This window comes from Alligator mississippiensis, chromosome 1, assembly GCF_030867095.1.
Source record: "Alligator mississippiensis isolate rAllMis1 chromosome 1, rAllMis1, whole genome shotgun sequence".
NCBI classification, from domain to species: domain Eukaryota; kingdom Metazoa; phylum Chordata; order Crocodylia; family Alligatoridae; genus Alligator; species Alligator mississippiensis.
In genome coordinates, this window is record NC_081824.1 from 164,441,899 (window position 1) to 164,466,103 (window position 24,205).

Genomic DNA, 24,205 nt, shown 5'->3' on the forward strand with positions numbered 1-24,205 from the left:
TGGACTGTAGTCTCCCTGAGTACCCTGGAGCCTTCCAGCTGCTCTGCTTTGTCCCCAGGGATAGGGCAGCAGGAAGCAATAGCTTGAGAAGGTGGTGGGAGCCCAGAGATCCCAGCAGCAAGAGTAGCAGTAATGGAGGGAGTGGTGCTCAGGTGGTAGCCCAGGAATTATGACCACATGCAGATTGCAGCCAGAGTTGTACAGTGCTGGTTTAGTGATTTTATGAACTAACCTACTGTTTCTTAACTTTCTAAGTTTGCCAGCCCTTTTGCATGATCCCAACACAATTCCATAAACATAGCATTACATATAATAAATATTGTATTTTTGTGTATAGTTTGTATAGCTTGAGAGAGAATTCTTGACCTTAAAGGAAAGAGATGTACAGGCAGTGGGAAAATGAGATTTTATTTGCTTTAAAAAGTAGTAAAATTTTCAGTGCCCTATGTCCCCCAAAAGAGCAGCCCCCAGTGCCAAACTGCTGCAGTGGGTAGAGGGTACAGGGAACTCTCAGGGCTGCTTCAGCAGTCCAGCTGTCACAAGGGGTAATGTCCTCAAGTACCAATTGGCTGGGCCCCAGAATCTCCTGTCTGTTTGTAACACTCTTACCACAGGCCCTAAGGCCCACTTGGCTAACTGGTAACTCTGTGGGGCTAATGAATGAGTGGTACAACTAAACTATCGGGACACCTAATGAAAAAAAAAAAAACAAGATAGGAGTGTCGTGTAGGTCAAAAGGTCAAAATCTGAAAATACATGCATCTGAGGAGGACATCGAACAAAGCCCCCCCAGGCTCCACTCACCGGTCCTCAAAGGCATCCAGAGAGCTGGTGGATGTCAGCCAGTGGTGCTCTGCCAAGAAACATGCATGAACCAGTGACAGGAAAGCATCCCCATAGTCCCTGGGCACCTTCCCAGCCAGAGCCTTCTTCCTGGTCATGTATAGGGCCCACTTAGCCAGGGGCCAGGAGGAGGTTGATCAGGAGATCCTGGGACTTGGTGGAGCCATGGAAAGGGTGCCCAAAAATAAAAAGGTGGGGGGAGAAGTTCAACCAGAACCTCAGGAGCAGGTTCTGGAGTGAAGGTAGAGGAGCTGCAGTCTGGCACACTCGAGTGTCATGTGCACCAGGGTCTCCCTCTGCCTGCAGAAGGGGCAGGAGATCAGGGTGTCTGTGAAGCTCACCACATACATGCCCATGGTGCCGGCTCCATAGAGGAGCCAACAGCTGAAGTCCCCAGTGGCTTGTGGGATGAGGGTACCACTGAAGTACCACAGCCATGTCCTCGCCAAGCAGGTCCCGCCACTTGCTGTCTGGGTGGGACATGAGGGCAGCATGATGGATTGTGTGGTGCACAAGCACGTAGAGGTGGTGGCAATGGACAGTGGAAAAGTGTACTGGTTTGGTGTCCTCCAGCTGGCTCTGGTGGTGGAGTGGGGAGGACCATGAGGCCAGGCAAGGTGCTGGCCCAATGACAAACTCCACTGGGCTGGAGAACATGGTGGGGCAGGGACCGCCACCATGCAGGAAATGGTCAACAAAGGCAAGGGTATCAGGAGGTAGGGATGATTTCACCTCCTGGACCAGATGGCAGGTTGCATGTGTCATGGGTAGACCCATGCGCTAGGCCAGTGCAGCATTGTCCACCCACTTCTGCCTATCATAGTCCAGGAGGTCTCCAATATGGGTGACACCAGCCAGGATCAAACTGTCACAACTGGGATGCCTCTGTTGTTAGCACCTCCAACTGAAGGTTCCAGGGAAGGGGCTTGACAAGAAGATGGGTGCCCTGAGGGCATGTTTTGGGGGACCTGGAGCTGGAGACTAGCCTCCAGGCCCAGAGGAGATCCTGATTGAAATCTGGCAGCTTTCACAGGTCCTGCAGGGAGAAGCCCTGTAGGCTGAGGAGCTGCCTGTTGTATTGGAGCCCCTAGAAGTGGTGGAGGATGGTGCACCATAGGTGGCCCCATGCCACATGGCTACTGACACTGTATAGCAGTCACTGCATGGCCTGAAGGCAGAATATCAGGACCTGGCTCTGGAGGCAGACCAGGCCCTGGATGCCCTCCCTCAAGGGGAGGCTCAACCCTCTGCAGCAACCTAGTGCCATCCTGGCCAGAAAATCTCCAGCGCCCACCCCTGGAGGCCTGCCAAGGGGGCACAGGCAGGGTGTATAAGCAGTGCCAAAGCATGCACAGGACCAGCTAGTTCAGCACCAGCACTCCCCCACTCAAGGAGGGACACGTCTGGGATCCCACCCATGCCCACAGCTGCTCCAACACCCTTGCCTCTAGCCAGTGCCAGTTCTCTGGCTGGGAGGGGTTTGTGCAGGACAGGTAGACCCCCAAGTAGAGCAGCGAGCCCACACTTCAGCAGATTCTGCAGAGCACAGGTGAGAGTGAACCCAACTGCCACCCGTCACCCACTGTCAGGACAAAACTCTTGACCCAGTTGAACCAGGCAGAGGAAGCCACTAAGGATAATGCCTGGCAGGCCTCCACCTGCATCAGGTGTTCTGAGTCCTTGACCGCGAGGAGTATGTCATCAGCATATGCTGACAGAACCAGCTGCACCACTGGCTCTTGGAGCATCAACCCTGCCACCCGCTTCCGCAAGAGAACGAGGAAGGGCTCCAGGACCAAGGCATACAGCTGGCCTGACAGCAGGTAGCCTTGACTCACTCCTCTCCTGAATGGGATGGGCTCTGCCAGGGTCCAATTAAACTGACCAATCACTCTGCAGAGGCATACAGCACCTGGAGAGTCTGCATAAAGTGGGGCCCAAAGGCCTGCAGACACTCTGTCAAACACCTTCTCCTGGCCCAGGGATAGGAAGGTGAAAGACAGGTCCTCCCAGTGCACTAGCTCTAGGAGGTCCTGAACCAGGTACAGGTTGTCAAAGATGGAATGTCCAGGCACTGTGTACGTCTCATTGGAATGGATCACATCCATCAGCACAGACTGCAGGCACAGCTAGACGGCCTTCACTGCCACCTTGCAGTCTGTGCAGAGGAGGGATGCGGGATGCCAGTTCCTCAGGTCATAGGACATCCTCTTTCTTCAGCAGGAGGGTCAACACGGCCTTCTAGCACAACAGAGGGAGTCCCCACTTCCCTCAGATTCAGCCCAGACTGCAGCAAAATCCAGGCTGAGGACATCCCAGAAGGCCCAGTAGAATTCCACAGTCAGCCCATCGATGCCCGGCACCTCATTTCCAGGCATCAGGTGAAGGGTGGACTAAAACTCAGCCAGAGGGAGAGGAGCCTCCAGCTGGTCCCAGTCACCTGCACTGACCTGTGGGAGTCCCTCTCACAGGCTTTGACAGGCTTCGGAGTTGGTCAGATCCAGGGAGAAGAGCTCTTCATAGAACGTCCGTGCGCACCAGCGCTGGTCACCTGGATCTGTGAAGAGGTGCCGTCACCCAGCAGAAGGTGGGTGATGTACTTCTTGGCCCCCCGCCGCCTCTCTAGGGCATAGAAGAAGCAGGAGCCATGGTCCATTTCCCGAAGGAGCTCAACATGCAAGCGGACAAATGTACTGTGAGTGCGGTGGTCGTCCAGAGCACTACGGTTTACTGCCTCTCCTGACACTCTCCCCAGAGGGATGGGTTGGTTGGGTCCATAGCCAGGCACCTCCCCAGCTCCAATGCTTCCTGCTGGAGCTGCTCCTGAACTGCCTCCTTCTGCCGGGTACACTCCTGATTGTAGCTGCAGCAAAAATGCTGGATGCATTCCTTCCCCATGTCCCACCATCTCTGAGCCAAGGGGGAAGCTGCCCATTGCTCCCGCCAGGCCAGCCAGAGCTCCTGAAAGGCCTCCCTGAAGCCCACATTCTCCAGACTGGCTTTGAAATGCCAGTAGGCTGACCCTGGATACCCAGGCCCTAGCATGGCCTGGGCCCAGAAAAGGCAGTGATCTCTGAAAGGGGTCGGCCAGATGCCAGAGGAGTGGGCCCAGGCAAAGTACAGCAAAGAGATATAAATCTGGTCCAACTGGGAGTGGCATGCCTGCTCTTCCCCCACCCTCACATAAGTGAAGGCAGGGGGGCCAGCAGGGTGACAGGCATGCCAGACATCCACCAGGGAGTCATCCATCAGGATCTCCCTGTGGATGCCCACAGAATCCTGGTTCTGCTCCTTGCCTAACCGGTTTCACATGTCTAGTGTGACGTTAAAATCCCCACCAAGGACCAGGCACTCATGAGGGGTGAGGGTGCTGATGTAAGTGGCTGCCTGGTGTAAAAATATCCACCAACTCCAGGTCCCTCACAGGGGCGTACACTTTCAGAAGGTTCAAGACCAGCCCCTGCACTTGGACTCAGTGATGCAACAGGTGGCCCGGCAACACTTCAACATCCTAGAGAACCTCCAGCTGCAGGCCTGGGAAGAACAGTGTGGCCACCCCACAAAAGGTGGCTGAAAGGTGACTAAAAAAGACCCTGCCTCCCCACTCCACCCACCAATTAGGTTCATTCTTGAGTTGGCAGGGTATCCTGTAAAAATGCCATGGGTTACCCCACGTTCTGAAGGAAGGAGAACACCCGGCATCTCCAGAGATCCGGCATCTCCTGCAGCCATGAAAATTGAGGGGCATGATCTTTAACAACCTCATGGCTGAAGGGCTGAACTAGATGGTTCAAAGGGGGCCTCAAAACTGCGGGCCCACCTATAGATCCAGGCATTGCAGCTTTTGGGCCCCTTGCCTTCCCCTGCCAGTGCCCTCACTGTGGTGAGGACACTGTCAAAATCTCCCCATCAATACAAGGTGATCTGTACCTTGCTGACAGACCACTGGGTGTACTCGTGGTCAAGGAATGCAAGTAGCTCATCCCTAGGGACCGCCAGATTTTGACTGGGTGTGGGGGGGCGGGGAGAAGAGGAGACCCATGAGGCAGTGGGGTGGCATCAGTTCTTGTCTCAGGGTCCTGGTAAAGCGGACTTCCCCCCTCAGAACTCACTGGGTTGAGCCCCAGGGCTCTTGCCTCCCCCAGACCATTGGAGGGGGAGGGCTCCACTGATGGACCTTCCATTGGGTCGGCCTCAGCCTTAGCACCCATGGTCTTGGGGGATATGCCCTGGACAGTTGAGTGAGGGGCCTCCTGCATGGGCTCCTGCTCAGGGCTGTCCAGCATCCCCAAAACCTCCTCCATGGGGATTACCCATTTGATCTTTCCCAGGGTTGGGGTGTCAGGCACAGCCAGGGAGGCCCCTGGAGTTGGGCTGCTCCTTCCGCCCATGTGGCGGTCTTGGGAAGGGGGAGGAGTCTCCCAAATCACAGGGCTCCAGCTGTGCCTGGGCTTTCCTCTTGGCTTTGCACCCAGAGGAGACCTGCACCCACTCAGACATGGGGTGGTCCTCAGGTGGACAGGCTCCAGTAGGAAAAGGTGAGGGTTGCAGAGTGGGAAAGCTACAATGGTGGCATGACTAGGGTCAGGGGGACCCTGCTCCTTCTCTCCCCTGGCTGCTGTTGCCCTTCCTGGGATCCTGCCAAATTGGTTTGGGGACAGGGTCCCCTGAGCTCACAGAGAGGATGGATGATGTGGCTCGGGTGGCAGGGGGGCCTGATGGGGGCAGTACCTTTCTAACCAGTGGTAGCCTTCTAACCAGTGGGGTGGGGGCTGCAGGGGCATGCATCCCCTTGGGGGCTTGGCTGGGATCTGCCCCCATAGTGGGGGCTGAAGGAAGCTGTGTGGGGACATTTGCTCCCATAGAAGGTTCCTTCCCTGCCATTGCTTTACATGAGGGAGGGGAAAACAATAAAGAAAACCAAAATATACACTGGGGCTGGTTAATCTAATAGGGGCAGGCTGGGGTTGTGGGGGAAATGGGGTGCAGTGGGAGGATGAAGCTCATTGAGCTACAGTCCCACAGGAAAAAAAGTGGGAGGGCTATGCTTTGGGAATGTGGGGGAGGGGAAAACACACACACAAGACCTGGGGAGACTTGAGCTGGCTTATTCAGCCACACAACAAACACCAGGGCAGGGGGAGTGGACCCTGCAGGACTTACCACACAAGGGCAAAAACCCACAGGGAAGGCTTCTGAGGCACATGTAAAAGATGGTTGCAGTGGTGGGGGTGCTTTCTTTGATGAAGATCAGTCCAGGAGCCCCTCAGGCCTCCAATCAGGCACTCAGTAACAGAATAATAGGCAGGAAAACAAGCAGGACCAGATGCAGTGAGACAGCTATGAGGGATGGCAGGAGCAATCAGTCAATTAGGGAGTAATCCAGTGCAGGTGTGGTGTTGTGTGATGCAAGGTGGTGCAGCAGGGAATCTCCCTCTCTCCTGAGAGGGGGCAGCAGCAGAACAACGGCAGCAGTGGCAGCAACAGCAGCAGTGGTGGTAGCAGCTGTCCAGTTCAGCCACTCAGGGTGTGCTTTAGGTAAAAGTGGAGGTGAAGGCAGGGGGTGGCCTGCCAAGGCAGCTGTGGCAGGCAAGGCTCTTTTAGGCTCTGGCAGGGATGGTGAGGGAGGGGCCCACAGGCAATGCAATTTCCCTCCGCAGGCTGTCCCCTGACCATGGCTTGGAAGTGGGCTGGACAGCAGGCTGGAACAGGGGTGCAGAAGCTGGAATGTGCTGCTGGGGTGTGGTGCAGTGCGGTGGGCCTCCATTGAGGGGTGGGCAGCAGCATGCGGCATGAAGCAGAGGACCTCCCCCATGGAGGGGGCAGCAACAGCAGCAGCCCAAGGCTGGAAGCGTTGCGGCCAATATACCCCCAAAAGCTCCGAGAACAAGCTAGCAGTAGCCAGAGGCAGGGAGGGGCCTCACCATCTTCTCCCCAGAAGCTCCTGAGACCAATCTTGCAGCAGCAGCAGCAGCTGGGGACAGGAAGGGGTGTGGTCAGCTACCTCCCAGACACTCCTCCCTCAGAAGCTCCTGAGAGCAAGTAGCCCAGAGCTACTTGCGAGGGCAGCTTTTTACAGTACTTGCCAGGGGAACACAGGTGCTGGCCCTGGGCTGTAGCTCCCCCTGGCTGCAGATCCGGGAGGAGCCAGGCAAGGTTATTTTTCCCCAAGTGGCACAACTTACAGCACACCAAAGTGCATGTCCGGGCACATGCACTGAGGCAAAAAGCCCTGGCTCAAATTTGCACTACTTCTATTTGAGCTGCTGCAAGCGCACATGCCTGCATGTGTGGAGATTCCCACTGAAGTCAAATAAAGTTTTACCTTTTTTATCAGTAGAAGCAGATTTCAGCCAAAATTAAGTGCTTTGAAAATCCTTCCCTATAAATGCAATTTCCTAAAAAGAGAAACATTTACACCTAATCCTAAAAAATTAGTTCAACAAGTAAAAAAAAAAAAACAAAACAAAACACCTGTGAAGACATAGGTTATACTAGTACTAGGTTTCAGGCAATAAATAGATTGTGTAGAAATAGAGAGAGTGAACTAGAAAGAGTAAGTTCTTTGTTTTCCTGTTTATATTGTGGTATAATACAGAAGTAAATTATAAGCATGTGTGTGTGGGAGGGGGCTGGATTTAAAAGTAAAATCTTAATTTTAAACTTTTGCAATTGCACTTTGTTGGGATGCTTTAAATCTGAGTATTACAAAGGCATATATATGACACAGACAGTTTGTGCTGATCTCTTAATATGTCTGCAACAGTAAATATAATATTGTGGAATACAGGAAGGTTTCAATAATCATGCAAAAGGGAGGAAATTCCTATGGATATGTGCAATATGAATGGCACTGTGATGAGGAAGACCATCTTAAATTAAATTGGATTGCCCAAAAATTCTCATCCACAGCAAATAATAGTGTAACCCAGGCAGTACTCCAAAAGGTACTCCCTCTCCAATTGAAGGGATCAAAGCAGGTGCACAAGTGCTGTGAGAGGTGTAGGGACTCTCCTCCCCCTATAGAGCAGAGCCAGACCACCACTGGGGACTTAACCATGTACCTTTTAATGAGGGAACAATACTGGGAACATAACAGGCATAATCAGGGGGTATAGTGGACACTACAGTGCCCCAAGGGGGCAGGATTCAACAAAGGTTAGACACTTACAAACATTGACAAAAGACGGGGTTAACAAAATATAAAACACAAACAGCAGAGCAAACAATACTGGTTGGTGAAGTATAAAAAGGCACAAAATACAAAATGTCAAGGAAATATAGGACTTAGGTCCCTGGAGGGGGAAAAAGGGGGAAAGCACAATGGCCCCTTTCCACTGCATGAAGGTTTGCTTCTTGTTAGTTCACTCACCCCAAGTCACCCCAACTAGAACTTGAACTGAGATTTCCACATGATAGACAGAAATGCTACCACCCAGCCACCAGGGCTCCAAGCTGCTAAGGTTTTGACCTTCCTGGAGCCCCGGACTCACGCTGAGCTTCCTGGTCTCCGATTGGAGGAGCTGGAAGCTAAGCTGGGAACCTCTCAGGTTGCTGCTCAGATCTTGCTGGAGCTCCGGGGAGCCTCTCCTACTGGCCACAGCCTCTCGTAGGGGATCCTGGAGCACAGCAGGAAGCCTCTCCTGCCGGCAACCCGCTGTGCTGCTGAGGGTCCAACTACTGCCTGCAGGTCCTACTCCTTCAGGCTCTTCTGGGGCAACTGCTCCTGCCCCACTGGCTCAGCTCTTTGAAGCTTCTTCCTCATGGTCCCTTGCTGGTCTCTTCCCTGAGTCAGCTGCGCTGCCCCTTTTATCCCCCTCCGGGTGACCCAAGGGGCCAATCAGGGGACATGGAGGGTGAGTCTCTGGGACCTGATTGGTGAGGAAAGGGAATCCTAAGTCCTCCAATCATCTTTTGCCCTTTCAAAACCCCTGGGCTAGATCACTGCCAGCCAGCCCGTCACAATAGGAATAAGGCTATTGCTATCCATCTTAAAACTTTTCCTTAAATGAGAGAAGACAAATCCATATGGGAGACTTACCTCCTTTTCTAGATTGATTGATTGGATTAAACATTGAATTGGGATATGGTTTATGGGGGACATTCTAGACTACAGCATAAAGAAGGCTTGACTGCAAGATGTTCATGGAAAAAATATACAACTGTTGGACAGAAATTAGTGCCTCATAAATTGCATGAAAGAGATATGCATGGATTTAGTAAGTCTAAGCAAACTGGGATAAATGCTAACAGTGACACTAGCAAGGTGGGAGAGTTGATGAGGCAAGGCAGATGGGCATTAGAAGGCCACACACTGCAACCACCTTCATTCATTTGGATGCTGAACTAGGATAAATGCCAAAGGTTGTCAGGGATGGAGCTGTCATCTGCGAGAAACACAGCAGTCATAAGAGGCCTGACTTCTTTTCATATAGCACCTTTTGATATATGTCCCAAAGAACTCCCATGTCTGAATAACTATACTAAATAAGAAGGACCTACCAGGCAATTTAACAACAAATGCGTTAGGATCCTAGTGTCCAAGATTTCTCCTTTTTCTGTGGGATTTTCTTTGAGCTGGCATATGAGGTGCATTTAAAAATTATTATGGTCAGTCTCAAAATTTCCTTTAGCATAGCTGTTTTTGCAAAAATGTAAACTACTGGTGCAATAACAGAGCACTCCTACACAAGAGCAGGTGGCAGCTATTTAAAAGGCAATAGGTTGTGAGATCAACATGCTTTGCATTTGCACGAATGCAAATGTATTATGGCTGTAAAATGTTTTCTATTTGATGTGTTTATCCCTAAAATGGGTTCCTGACTGAAATGCGGGTACATTTAATGTAGCTGAAAATCTAGTTAGTCAGAAAGCATACATATATTGTGCTTATCTGTGTGTGTGTGTGTGTGTGTGTGTGTGTGTGTGTGTGTGTTTGATACGATGTAACTGTTTCCCAGGTCTCAGGAAAGTGACTGTAATTTGCAGGGTGAACCAGAAGGGCCTCTACGAAGTCAAGTCAATTTTGTGATAGAAGAGACTGAGACACTAATGAGTTGGCTCCACTGACTCTCTGGAATGAGCCAGTGGCAAGAACAGACAGAGCAGCAAGGATTTCTTTGTCAGCGTGGTGCAGCGTGTGTGATGTGCCTGGCTTCCAAGCCGGGGTCTCCAAAGGATACAAAGATCCATAAAATGGCATACTGATCTTTCCAGGGGAAATCTCTGGAGGCATTTCTGATCACTCATGCCCAGTACTCAAATCCCAGGCTAACACATTCTCTTTCAAACAGTATAGCTCATGTTCGTTCTGCTCCTGCATATTCCACAGTGTATGCATGTCAGCCAGGAAGCAGTTACTGGCAGGTGTAGAATTAGTACACCAAAGGGCTTCTGGTATGCAACTGATGTGTCAGTGCATAAAGCAATGGTGTTTTAGTTCATACCCCTCCTAAGCTGCTTCCATGGCATTAATTCGCAGGCATACACTCTGCATATATGCCAGTTCTGATCTCTGAATGCATATACCAGTAACAGCTGCCATTATTATTATGCATCTAATGTCAATTACAATTTCTACACAGCAGCACATAAAGATATCAAAGATGGTTCAACATATTCTGTTGATACCTAAAATCCAGGAGACTAGTATAAAGATCAGTGTTCTCCGCAGGATAATACAAATGTGCTTCTTATCTCTTTCATGCTGCAGCCAGTTGCTAAGGCTAATCTTGCCAATATACAAATGTACAAAGCCCACAGTAATCAAAGCCTTTTCAATATCTTTAAGCAACTGTACCTTTCAAGCAAATATGTACATTTCCCCCTTCTGTCAAAGTACAATGATTCTTTCCAGTCAAGTTCGGCCACAGTTCAATTTCAACTGCTGGTCTTTTTTCCAATCATGATTACCTGCCACAGTTTTACAAGTGTACAAACGTGGTTGCACTTTGCAATCTACCTGGAGTCAGGATCACGTGCTGAACAGCACAAATGGTGCCCAGCTATTTGGGAATCAGGCAAGTAATGGCTATCCCAGATCACAGGGGACTGACTGGCAAGTACTTACATTTGAAAATGTCATGAGCACTGACCAGCTTTCAGTGATCAAAAGCATGAAAATTGCTGAGCAGCAAACAATAAATTAGGCCCAATCAAAATCAACACAGCAACTAAAATGAAATTAGGTAACAGCCAGGTGCAAAGAGAAATGGCTTCATCCAACACAGGCAATTAGAGATAAATAACCTCTGAATTCCTAATGCCGATTTTAATAAGAAGCAAATTCAGATTCGGGCAGCTAATGTATTTAGAAGCAAAAACAAGGAGTGAGGTAGGGTGGGGACAATTTTTACAGGACAAGAGATTACATTTTTAATATATTCTGAACTTTCAAGGTATGAAAAATAAAAGGATTTAAAAAGCCTGAAACTACTTGCTTCTAGAAAAAGAAAACCATCTGGTACAAGCTGACCTCTCACATCAAGGCTCTGTGGGTTAATGAATATGATGTTTAAATCCCTGAAATACAAGTGGTGGGATGTGGAAAGTGTGTGACTAGACAGTTTCTGAAAATCAAAAGAAGACCAGTGAGAACATGCGGAGAGACCCACCATGTGGGTTGTACCTGATCATATTAAGGTTCTGACACCCTCCAAAACAGATTAAATATTAATAGAAATGGGGTGCAAGAATAAATGCTTATTTTTAGGTTGTCCCATTTTATCAATATAGCAGCTAGTGACAGGCACATGTAGCCATTGTGCTTTTTGTCATTACACAAGCCCCGCAGAAACATTTAAAGAGTAGGTTTTTGAACAGAAGGAGTCACTTCAGATTCACAGAGCCTGTAGAGCCCCCACAGCTGTATCTTCTTATCACAAGAAGATAAAAAGAAGCAGGAATTTAGCCTACTTTGGCAAAGCATCCTAATAAATCACCTGAGACAAGTGTTTGGTGGGCCCCAGTAGTCTGGAAGAGTCAATGTTGATTACCATGACACTGACATGAGCAAAACAAAAAGGCCCAGATTTGCTCTAGGCTTATGCATAAGCCCTCGCTGAGAAGTCATGTGCAATATCACTGATGATTATACATTAAAGGTCAAATAGGCGTCCTGGGGCCAAGCATAATATCAGCATTGTGGCAATTGCTTGATAATAGGAGCAAATCTATAATGTCATATGAATAAGTTCATGGACTCATTGTGATGGACATGAGCAGCAGATGTTGCAGTTCTTCAGCAAGTTTCCTTTTTGAGATGTGGCCACAGAATTACGTTCAAATGGAAGAGTCAGCAGCATGCTGTCAAGTTCTATAACATGAGACATCTGTGATTAATGTAGTTTTCAGATGCATAGTATGACAAATTTAAATATAAGAGATACAGGGAATTTACTTGAATATTTTTATTAACCACCCAATATCACAGCTCTTAGGCACTAGTAGTAAACAGACCACTGTAAGGTATGCTAGACATTTGAGCAAACAGAACAGACAATACACTCATTTGTAGTGACATGGCCCTTGGCAACCCACTGAACTGTACAGTCCAGTAAATCTTCTGGTTTGATGGAACTGGCAGGTGGCACCTGCTGCTGGGAAGCAACAGTAATCTTGATTAGGACATGCACACTTCTAGATATTTGTTTTTAAGGATGAACCTGTGAATGAATGCAGCACAAGACAAGTGCACAAAGTCAGTCTGTGGACATTATGAGCCCGTTTCTTGCAGCATTGTCAATTATTTTCCATCTGCGTTATTCCCTATCATAAAATGAGTGGAGTGTCCCTTATCCATTATTTTGGATTCTTATGCAACAGATTGCATGTACTAATAAGCAGTATACAGAAGAATAATGATTTCATCATTCTGTGATGGCACATCTACATGTTGCCCCACGGTGATGTTGTTACAGCGCCATGATTTAGTACTTCCTTTTGGGAGTACTAAAGCATGGCACAGTAACCGCCTGTACTGTGCTGTAGGCACGGCACATGGTTATTTTTAGCAACTACTTTGTCATAGCGGCGCACTATAATGGGGGAGTTGCTGGTCACGTGTAGACACCCATGGACACTATGTCGCCATAGCGTGTCACAATGGTGACATAGCATCACGTGTAGGTGTGTCCAGAATGGTTCTATTCTGATATGGTCTGTTTACATTGTGTACCTACCTTGTTTTTCATTACATCAGCAGTGGTCTACTCACACAGGACATGTGGATGGATTAAATGTGTGAGTTGCATTCATTATATCTACACACATTCCCGATGAATTCATTCTTTCATTAGCTTTTTTGCCTGGTGATGACATCAGGTGATATGACAAATGTGGACAGTTGCTGTGCCTGTCAATGAGCTTAAATGCTCTTATGCTGAAGAATGATATTGTTCCTAATAGAACAAGTCAACAGCCCCTTAGGAGTGGATGTTTCTTATTTATAGCAGAGAGGAGCATACCCGTTAATTTTGCATGCAGATAGCAACATTTGCTAACCTTCACCTATTTCTCATGAGACAGGAATTCAGACTCCCTGTGCCTCATGTCAAACCTCTGAGCTTGGGGAGAGCAGCCTCCAGAACTGGACAACTTTGCTGCTTGCAGCAAGAGCTCCATTATTGCTAATTCAAAGGGTTCAGTGTGACCCCTTAATGATCCTTTGAGGATAGAGGGCATGCTGATGCTATATCAGAGTCAGAGAGGGGCAAATCTCCTGAGCCTTGTTGCTCAGCTTCCCTGATTGAGAGACATAATTAATAATCATGTGAGTAATAAGACTTCTGACATCAAACCCAGCACTTCTAATCCTACTGTAGTAACAATCCACATGCAGGCAGGCAGGCAGGCAGATCAAATATAGCTGCAAACCTCTTCTGCACCTGTTTTTCATGATCCTTCATTAATCTGAAACAAAAATAGCATGTCAGGATCATTCTCACCAGTATCTATATGTTCCTCTGAATGCATCTGTAAGGTAAGGGTAAGTTAGGCTAAAAGGATGGGTTTTTTTTAAACTAAAAACACTCCAACAAAATTGCTAGTTTGATCTGAGTTTCCTTAAAATATGTCAATTACTTACTTTACTCTTTACCAACCAATTAACTGAAACAGTGATCACTTGAGACCTTTTAATGTTAAAAAACCAAAACAAAACAAACTTTTCTCACTTTTGTTGAGAAAACTTTTCCTTCTTTTCTCATTTTCAAAGTGATTTTGCCAGTGTAATAAAAGCAATTGAGAGAACAGTGTTTGAAGATTCCCTGAAAGAACTTTGAACTCCCCCTCAATTTTGAAAAATGTATTCTTTTATATGAGCAACCTCACCTTTTTTTCACACACCAATATATTAGCTGAATGTTGGTGGATGTTTATAATCCAGTTCTGAGATATATGATCAAAGCAAACAACTAATGGGATCAACAATCATTACTGAACAGACACTCTCTGCTATCATATTTCAGCCTCTTGGCCAAGCAAGAGGCCACATGCACTTCATTTTAGACAAGTTTTAAAAATAAATTAATAAAAAATCTGTATTTTTACTTTACTTCTTAGGCTTAGTGCTGCAAGAAATTCAGGTGTCTTTCCTCAGCCAAAATTTTACAGAACAACAAGCAAATCAGACCATCAGTCCCTCTATTTTTTACTCCTGGTTTTGTTTCACAAAAATGCATGCCTTTCTTCAGCAGTCTTGGCGCATCCTTACTTTTCTCTTCCCCCTGATTCCTTTACAGAGGAGTTGCCAAGAACCTTAGATGTCCCTATTTTCTAGTGTCCTGCCATTAGCCCCTGCCATTTCTGCAGGATACTGAATAACATTTCCAAGTTAAAAAGGGAGTTCACTCTTTTTACACAGGGTGTGTACATTTATCACATCCAGAAAGTAAAGAGGAGCCTAACAGGTCTCTCACATGGCCCAGACTCACAATGAACATATAAATGCACTTGCAGTTTTTTTTCACAAACCAAAACATAAAAAAAAAAAAAAAAAAAAAAAAATCCTGATGAAATACCTTTGTTTAAGACATTGTTCCATCTAGAAACTGTTCTTCTCAAAAACTCCATGATACATTAGACTTGAAGAAACAGAAGAGTGGATGAGTATCAGTGAAATATTGGGTGCTGGATAGTTTTGGAAATATGAATGTGACTTACTACACAACTGTGGGCATCTGTGAACCGCTCTCCAGATATGAAGCTTCAGCATAGTGCTATGGCTTTAGTATCTCCCTGCAAACTCCTTGGAATTCAAAACGTACAATATGTCTCATCATTTCCACATGTCATATCCATGAAGGTAATGTTGTGAAATTCTTGTCCAACATCAAGTAATTCTTTCCTCTTTGCCTATCCATGACACTTTTATTCATTTATTTATTTAAATGTAGAAAGTTCTGCAAGTAGGACAAGCAACAGCCATATCAGAATAAATAGGTGATACTTGTGCTGCAGAGTTAAAAGTCTCATCAGGAAATTGTCACACGTTGTGTGCATTCCAGAATTGAGAACCACCTCAGACTCTCACATAGAGACAGTTTCAGATTCAAGAATGGGAACTTCTCTCAGATCAATTACAGCAGAATTAATACCATGATCACTGAATCAGTTATTTCTTGGTGTTAGTTAAATAAATGAGTTATCCTAAAACATGCTAGAGTCATTACTAACACACTATATGGTACCAAGCTAATAGAAAAGAAAAGCTATAGCAAAGAAACTTATTAGAGCAACGAGCACAGTAGTTAAGCAAAGGTTTACAGCCTTTACAACTAGCGACACAACTCATTCTCTTGAAAAAGTAGTAATTTCATGCATGGTCCACTGTGTTTATGGCTGTGAAACAAAATGATGACTTGAGCCTAATAAAAATGTTAATGTAGGCATTACATATTCATTAGTAAACTACTGTAGCTTTCCTTGGTGGTAGAATATATTGGTTTGATTTGTTCATTCCAAATGTTTGCATTCAGGAGATAAAAATATTTTCATTATTCTTCATTTGCTGTGTAAAAATATATGCAAAATCATATTCCAGGATACTAACCAATGTGTCTGCTTGCTGAGAACAACTGTATATTCCGGTCACAGTACCAAATTACCACAACGAAATGCATATCCAAATTTTTAGCAAGCAAAACAGGATTCTATCAGATGTGAGCCCCAGAAGTTGTGCAGACACCCCTGCCTATCCATCCCAACTGGCTACACTGATGAATAGTTGTAAAAAGGCTTTTTTAAAATTCCCACAATGGCTGAGTCCAGGCTTGAGAGTAAGATTTATATTCGTACATGGCTCAGGAGGGAGGGAGCATAGCTGACAGAACTAAACACTCTGTGGGAGCATCTACATGAGATGCTTAACTGCGCAGTAGCATAGTTTACTGTGCAGTAAGCAAGTCTTCACATGCCTGCTATGCAGTAAACCTCACTAATCATGAGTAAAATTGCTACCTGCAAATGCAAGTAGCAAACTTACTTTTGATTAGTAATGGTGCAGTAGCACTCATGTAGATCAGGAGCAAATCTACTCCCAAGTAGCCATCCACCAGGGGGTGGGAGATTGTTCCCTGCACCAATTTGCTGCCTGCTGCCAGGGCAGGCTCCACCACCAAAGCCCAGGTGGGAACTACGTCCCCCTGCCCCGGCAGCAGGGAGCTCCAAGCCCCCTAGCTCTGAGATCATGACTGGAGAGCAGGGGCTGAGAGATCCTTATGTCCCACCCCCACTCCACCATTGCAATTGGGGGTTCCCAGCACCAGCCCCACAACCACAGGAGATAAGGGTCTCCCAGTGTGGCCCCAAAAGTGCAGAGCTCACACTGGGAGTTCCCTGCTGGCAGGGGTTGGGGAGCTTGTTCCCCACCTAGTTCCATGAGCATGAAGCTGGGAAGGGGAGAGACTAGGGAGCTTGTTCCCCACACTGAACATGCTTCCCAGCCTCTTCCCCATCAGCTCTGCACTTCCAGAGCTGAGCGGGGAACAAGCTCCCCAGCCTTTTCACCATCCTGCTCTGCACTAGTGGAGCTGAGTGGGGAACAAGCTCCAGAGCCTCTTCCCCACTCAGCTGCCTGCTCACAGAGCTCATCAGGGAACAAGATCCCCAGCTTGTTTCCCACCCTGCCCCATGCTTGCAGAGCTGAGTGAGGAACAGACTCCTCATCCTCTACCCTGAATGTGGGGTGGAGGCTAGGAACTGTCCTGGTTTGGGGCAGGTCTCAGCCCCATGCCCCGATAGGGTGATCAAGGCATGGATCTTAGAAAGAGCTGCAGGGGTGGGGTAGATCGCGGCCCCCTACCCCAATCTGCCAGTGGGGCAGTTAGAAGTGAGCTAGTTGCTAGCTGTCCCACTGCTGGTTTGGGACAGGGGGCTGGGGCCTGCCCCTGCCCTGAAGCTCTTTCCAAATCTCCTGCCCTGGATCAGGGAGCCAGGGCCAGGAGCTCCCTGCTACTGGGACAGGGGGACATTGCCCACCCCCCAGCAGCAGGCAACCCTAGGGAACAGGGTATAATGTCCCAGCCCCAGCCAGGAGACAGCTATCTCCTGGCCCAGTGCTCCCTGCCAGGCCCTAGTGTAGCACCCCAGGGGAGCCTAGAGCTGTCCCTGGTGGTGGCAGGGGCCCATTTCAGGGCCTCAGGAAGAAGGAGCAGTTTGCTGCCATTAGAAGCAAATCTGCTCCTGCTTCCCTGCATGTGTAGATGCCTGCCCAGAAGTGGTTACTGCTGGATCCATGGTTTTATGGAAAATGTGCCTTAAGTAGAATTTGTTTTCACACAATCATTTTTTATTTGTCATGTCACTCTGCTAAACCCAGAGTATGACTTTATTTTGGTAAGGACAGAGTTAAAACTGAGTGAGAATGTCTTGCTTAGGCCAGCTCTGAAGAGTCAATGCCATCACAGGTTAGTTAAGCCAGCTAAACAAATTGCTTAGAATAGTACCAATAATTATGTTATGGCTGGCATTGATTTAGAAACCATTCTTGAAAGAGGTAGTATCTGTATTTGCCCCACAGTACAGCAAACATGGAAAGGTATGTGGCCATAAAGAATCATGCCATTGGGGAATCAATATAGCAGCCAATGTGTAATGGGTTTCATGGCCAAGGAAAGTTATGATTGTAGAGATGATATAGTTAATAACTATGCTGAGGCATCCATTTCAGAACAATTGTTTTAATTTGATTTCTCAATATTGCATAAGAATGACTATCATTGCTTTCTGACACCTGTGGATATTTAAATATATTTATCACGATTTTAAACCTTTGCTTGTCTATTTCAGAAACATAAACAGACACCAGTTTGGTTGATAAAGCAAATGCAAAATGACACAGAGACAGTTGCAAAGCACTGCATACCAAACCTGTTCCACTGATTGTCAAACTACACACACTTTCATATTAATAACAATTAATTTAAAATAATACCCAATACTGAAATCAGGAAACTCAGGGCAGAATGCCCAGAAGCTGTTAGAAGATTAGGGACTAAGAACCTGCTACACTATGCCAGATCCACGTTCTAATATCTACCCTCCCCCTGTGGCCAAAACTGAATGCTTCACAACACAGTATAAGAAACCTTCCAGTAGGAAGTATAGAATAACCTGTCCATAGAGAGCACTTCATTCTAAACCCCTTACTCTGAGGTTACTTTATTTGCATAAACATGAGCCTTCATATCCGCTCCAAACTATTTGTTTTTTAATCCAAACAAGTGTAACCCTGGATGGTTTTGTCAAAATGAATTTCTTAAGTATGAACACTCACTGTCTCATCCCTTTGTTCTTGTATTATGAAAATACTGAATATATGCGCCTAATCTATCTTTCCTCTACAATTTATTATTCTGCATACACTTGACACATCCCTTCTCTAAATAGTGCAATTATTTCAACCTTTGTCCATTTGGAAGTTTTCCCATCCTTCAGGCAAATTTTGGCACAGAATACTAAATTGGTATTTTCAGGTCCTCCTTGAAAACAAACACCCAATGTGTGGTATTGAAGCTTTTTTATACCTCTGAATATATTGCCTTCACTGCCCTTTTTTGCAGCACATCAACAAACACAGTGAGGTGATGCTGTGTGGCACTAGAACTGCAGTGGCATTTGAATGGTTGAGAATGTATGTATTTATATCCTGACTAATAGCAAAATTGGTATGCAAATCAATTTGTTACAGTTTGTTTCCTGAACACAAAGGATGTACTTTATTTAGGATAATCTGTTCTGCACTGGCAGAAAAGACTAAGATACTTACGGAACACTAGTAATGTTTAGCTGGAAACTTTTATTTGTATCTTTTGTATCATCATGCTGTTGATGTGTGTTCATTTGGAAAAAGCAATGAGTAGGTATTGTGGCCTCTTGGGTGGTTGATGGACACTGGTCATTATCATTTATGGATAATTGTGAAGCTCTTTATAGAGCTGTCCCTCTCTTTACTAGTGAAAAAGAAAACCATCAATGAAAAATGAGCTTTTCTTGACAAACAGATAAAGCCGGAATGCTTATGCTTAAAAGAGACTTTCCAGATTTGGAATAAATGGAGATGACTAATAGCACATTTAATCAAACCCCAATAGTGAAAAGTCCTAAAATGCAGCAGTCTGAGTGCATCCACATCAGCGGGCATTAAAGAATAAAAAAATAACCAAAGTCTTAAAAATTCTATTAGAAATTATATATTGAAGCAAGAACTGAAAGCAGTAAAAATCCTTTTTATGAAAATTGCATTTGCTCAAACTGTCAAAAGAAATCAGGAACAATTTAAATAAGCATTACCTCAAGAAGAAAAGCAGACAGTAATTGATGATCTCATTTCAGTAACACATCAGGCTGAGATCGGGTGAGTATTGAATTCCCTTTAAACATAAAGATATAATATTACCCTGCTGAAACCTTATTCTCATTCTTCAATAAAGAAAGTGTTTCCTCCCACATTCAGAGACATAACTATAATTGTATTAATTAATTGTGTTTTGTAAAGGTTGTTCATGCTCATGGGGCTCTGGATAAGGAACATTTTCATTTTTTGTAAATGGAAATAAATTATATTAATAATAAAAGTAGTACCACTGAAAATGTTTCTCATATTTTGCTATATAATGTTGATGACAGGATATTTGCAAAAGCCCTGGCAAACCAGATTGCCTGGTGATATGGCCCCTGATTGAGGAGAAGACTATCCGTGAACCTACGAGATGCTCTCTTTGCACAGCCTTGCTCACTGGAGCTCAAAGTAGAACAAAGACCAGTGCACAGAGTTCACTGGAGAACAGACAAAAACAATATAGTTATTTTTTCTTTTGATTTCTTTCCACCCACTGTTTAGCTTTAATGGGATTGTTATGACCCATTGTAATAGTGATCAAACATTCTGCCTTCTGAAAACAAGATGTGTGACTTACATAAGGATCTGTGGTATGCAAATACAGTAGTAATCAAGCCTGGCGTTCCAATGATTTAATAATTAACAACCGCATATTTAAGAACCCTAAATATAATGCACTAATTGTTGAGGAACAATGGTATGAACTTTCTCCTTACCATATAACTGCCAGCTTCTGGTAGGCATAGGGAAAAAAACATTTTTTTCCTTCCATGCTTCCAATTTAGGTATCACAGCACATACAAAATTGGGTTCCTGGCCCCAGGACAATGATATAAAGAAACATGGAGGGTATGTCTACACGTGCACATTTCATGCACATTACCCCTAATTAAGGCTCATTAAGGGTGCAGATCTACATGTGTGCACCTTTAGTGCACCTTAAAAATGGCTATTTAAGATGATTCAAGCCTAAATTTGATACCTGCATAAAGCAGGTAGCAAACTTATGCCCAAATAGCTAAATCACGTTAGCGAGCATGTAGATATGCTAAAGTACATTAATGCAGTGTACATTAATGTAGTGTGTCCATTTACTTGGGACTAACTTTAGTGACAAGTTGGTCCACGCACCTGAGTTAATGCGTACACATCTAGATATGCACATAAATCACCTTAATGTGCATTAAGCTAATGCACATTGAGTTTAGGCATGTGTAAACGCACATATAGACATGCCCAGAAAGCATTAGGCACTTCCAGAAGGTAATCACGAGAGCACAGACTCTGATGGTATATACAGATGTCCAGGGAGGTTAGATTGCATTAAAAATGACCACCTGATCTAACTTAGTGCACCCTGATGTGGAGCATATACTTAGTTAAGTCAGTCTCAAATGTGAAATTTACAGAAGTTCAGGAAGGTTAGAAAAATATAAAAATGGTCAACCCAGTCTAAGTAAACCCTCTAATGGACCCCAGTAGCCATCCTAATTCTGCCAAACCCTCCTGAACCCCACCAAGCCCTGCTGCAGGCCCTGCTAGCCCCCCCGCCCCCCACCCCATAGCTGGAATTTAGGTGCCTTGGTTAAGGGCTGCATATTTAGTATTCCCATCCAGATGGGATCCAGAAGATGAAGTTGTTTTGAGGGTGAGAAGCTAATGGTGGTACTCACCTTTTACATAATAGTCTAGTGGGTAATGGACTTAGCCTAGGAGAGGGAGATTCATATTCTAACTATTAGGGCTGAACAAAGTTAAGGAGTTGGGAATTGGTAGATCCCTAACAGTAGAATATCGGGGGCTTTTTTTATTTATATATAATAGTGATTTGCTTTGTATCTTAACCCAGTCAGTACTCACAAGATTAAGGAGTCTCAATAGATGAATCTGAAATCCTGTACTGTCTTAAACTCATTTTCTTGAGGTCAATGGGTAAATCAATAATAATTAATGATTAAATACTTAATTAAAAATGAAAGCAAATCCTGTCACCAAACTATCAAATGCAGTTAGACCAATAAATATTTAAACATTTGGGAACCTGAATCTCTGCCAATCTTATGGGACTACCTAAATACAAGTGTTCACTGAGACTCTAAAATGAGGCAGAGTTATTCAGACAAAATGTAATTCTTTTCATGAATACAGTGAGTGACCAGCATGAACTTCCTAATACTTTAAGAATTTTCAGGTTTTATTTCTATTTTATAAGATCCCATGAGAAGGAAAAAGGGGTATGTGTGTGAATTAGTAAATATACATATGTATACATATATTGATATCATTGTGTGTGTGGTATATGAATTAGTAATCCACGTATGTGTATTGGACGTGCAGGTGTTGAAAACTGATTCTGTCTAAATTTGGTGTGTGTAGCATGTATGGGCTTAAACTGGTGATAGGTGTGCATGTACCTAGACTAGTTATTTTGGACGTGTGTGTATCTGAGTTTCTAGTGTGAGTGTTTATGCCTAGTGGGGGTGTATGCACCTAGTAAGTGTATGTGTGCTTAATTGATTTTTATGTGTGCATGTGGAATTGTACACCACACCCTCCTAACAGCTCAATATTGAGATCCCGAGCATTGGCCTGACCCCTCAGGGCAACACAGGGAGCCAGGAGCAGTCTGATCATACAGCTCTGTGGCCCCAGCTCCACTTGCCCCAATGCCTCTGCCCTCAGCAATGCCCACAGGCCAGCTGGATTCAGCCCTGCAGCCCATGCTGCAGCCCCAGCCCCAGCCCTGGGCAAATAACAGAGCCATGTCAGCTGGCTCTGTCCAGGCCCTCAGCTGCTGAACAAGAGGAGGGAAAGCTGGATGGACCCCAACTGGGGTCCCATACCCAGAGACAGGGGAGTTTAATTCCCTCCCCTTGCCCCCAGCCTGAGGTGCTGGCCCAGCCAGTGTCTGGCCTTAGGGGCAAACCTATTAAGGGCTGCTTCTAGGGCTGTGCGAAGCTTCAGTTGCTGGTTTGATTTGGTGGAGATTCAGCCTGATTCTGGGCTGCATTTCCAGTTCTACAATGAATCAGGAGATGCTTTAATCTCTCTGAATTGAATCAGAACCCCCTGAATCAATTCGGAGAGTTTCAGAAAGATTTGATGATTCACACATAGACGCAGCTTTACATGTTTTTTTCTACATACCTCAAGGTACCAGATAGCTTGTGAATGCTGAGATGGTAGGGTGGATGGAGCTTCCCACAGGAGCAGGGGAGGAGGGTAATCCCCAGCACACTTGGCAGTGAACCTGGAAGTGAACCAGAAGCACTTCTAGTCCACCTCTAGGTCTGCTGGAGAGCGAATGGGGGACCCCCCCCCATCCGCCAGTTCAGTGACTGGTGCCTCCTGGGTCTGGGGGGGACCCAGGGTCCCCCTGCAGCTGATTGCAAAGCTGGGGGAGCATGGGGGGGGGTCCCCTGCATGCTCAGCAGTGGACCAGAAGTACTTCCAGTCCATTTCTGAGTTCGCTGCCAAGCATGCAGGGCCCACCCCCCCGCCCACTCCTGTGGGGTGCTCTATCCACCCCAGCATTGCAGCATTCATGAGCTGCACCTGGTACCTTGCGGTATGTCGAAAAAATATTTAGCTGAATCAAATTGGGACAGTCTTCCAAATCAACAAATCAAATCACTGTCTCCAATTCAGGCCAAATCTGAATCAAATATGGTCCATTTCACACACCCCTAGCTGCTTCTACCCTATACCTCAAGGCACAGCCTCGCTGGGGTCCCTACAGGCCAGGGTGGTTGTGGCAGGGCACTGTTGGTGCCTGCCACTTTAAGGACCATGTCAAGCAGCCAGCAGGTGCTTGATAGCGGTGGCTATTTTAGAACCATGGCCGCCTATATAAACAGAGCAGTTCACTGCTGGCAAGCAGGCAGAAACATTGCCTGGCTGAACTGCTGAATGAAACATCTGCAGGTAGAAGCAGGAAGCTCTTGGTCCTGGGCATGACTTAAAATTGCACCCTGCCAGGAGTAGGTAGTCTGGTGGGTGGGAGCTCCCAGGAAATACTAGGCCAGTTACCTCCCCGGTGAAAGGCGAGTCAGGGAGCCTCAATAACCCCAGCCCCCACATCCCTGGTGGGTTCAACCAGTTCAGGGGGAACCCAGCCTCATGGGAATCCTGAGGCAAGGCCCAGGTCAGCAGAGGGATCTGGAACAGCACCCAGGCTCTTCATGAGTCCTGTGGCTGCAGCAACCCTGAGAGAGGGCCAGGCATGGCTATGGCCACTTGAGCCTCACAGAGTGTAATACCCATGGCAGAGGGCCAGGCAGGGCTATGGCCATCTGAACTGAACAGAGTGGCAGACCCCAGTGAGCCCCTATGAAGGGGCAGTGTGGGGGTGTAAGACCCTAGGGCCAAGCAGGGCTGTGGCCATCTGAGCCCCAAGGGGTGGAAGTGTGGAGTCCCAGTGAGGGGGCCAAGGGCTTGGAGCCCAATATGAGGGTTTTTTTGTCTGTTGGTGTGTATGTTTTATAAAAGACCCAGTGCAAACTACTGGTGGATGCCATCTACAAG

General features: G+C 46.3%; 1 long non-coding RNA gene across 3 annotated transcripts in view; it reads right to left on the reverse strand.

Moving 5' to 3' along the window:
- Window positions 1-12,236: 12,236 nt before the first annotated feature.
- Window positions 12,237-24,205, reverse strand: part of LOC109286441 (uncharacterized) — a 46,088-nt gene continuing 34,119 nt past the window's right edge. The window contains exons 3-6 of one of the 3 annotated variants that reach the window (XR_002094479.2): window positions 19,633-19,712; window positions 15,004-15,242; window positions 14,862-14,924; window positions 12,237-13,752 (exon numbers count right to left, since the gene is read on the reverse strand). This is a non-coding gene — a long non-coding RNA (uncharacterized LOC109286441). The remainder of the gene's footprint in view (window positions 13,753-14,861; window positions 14,925-15,003; window positions 15,243-19,632; window positions 19,713-24,205) is intronic. The other 2 variants (XR_002094478.2, XR_002094477.2) reach the window with 2 other exon arrangements.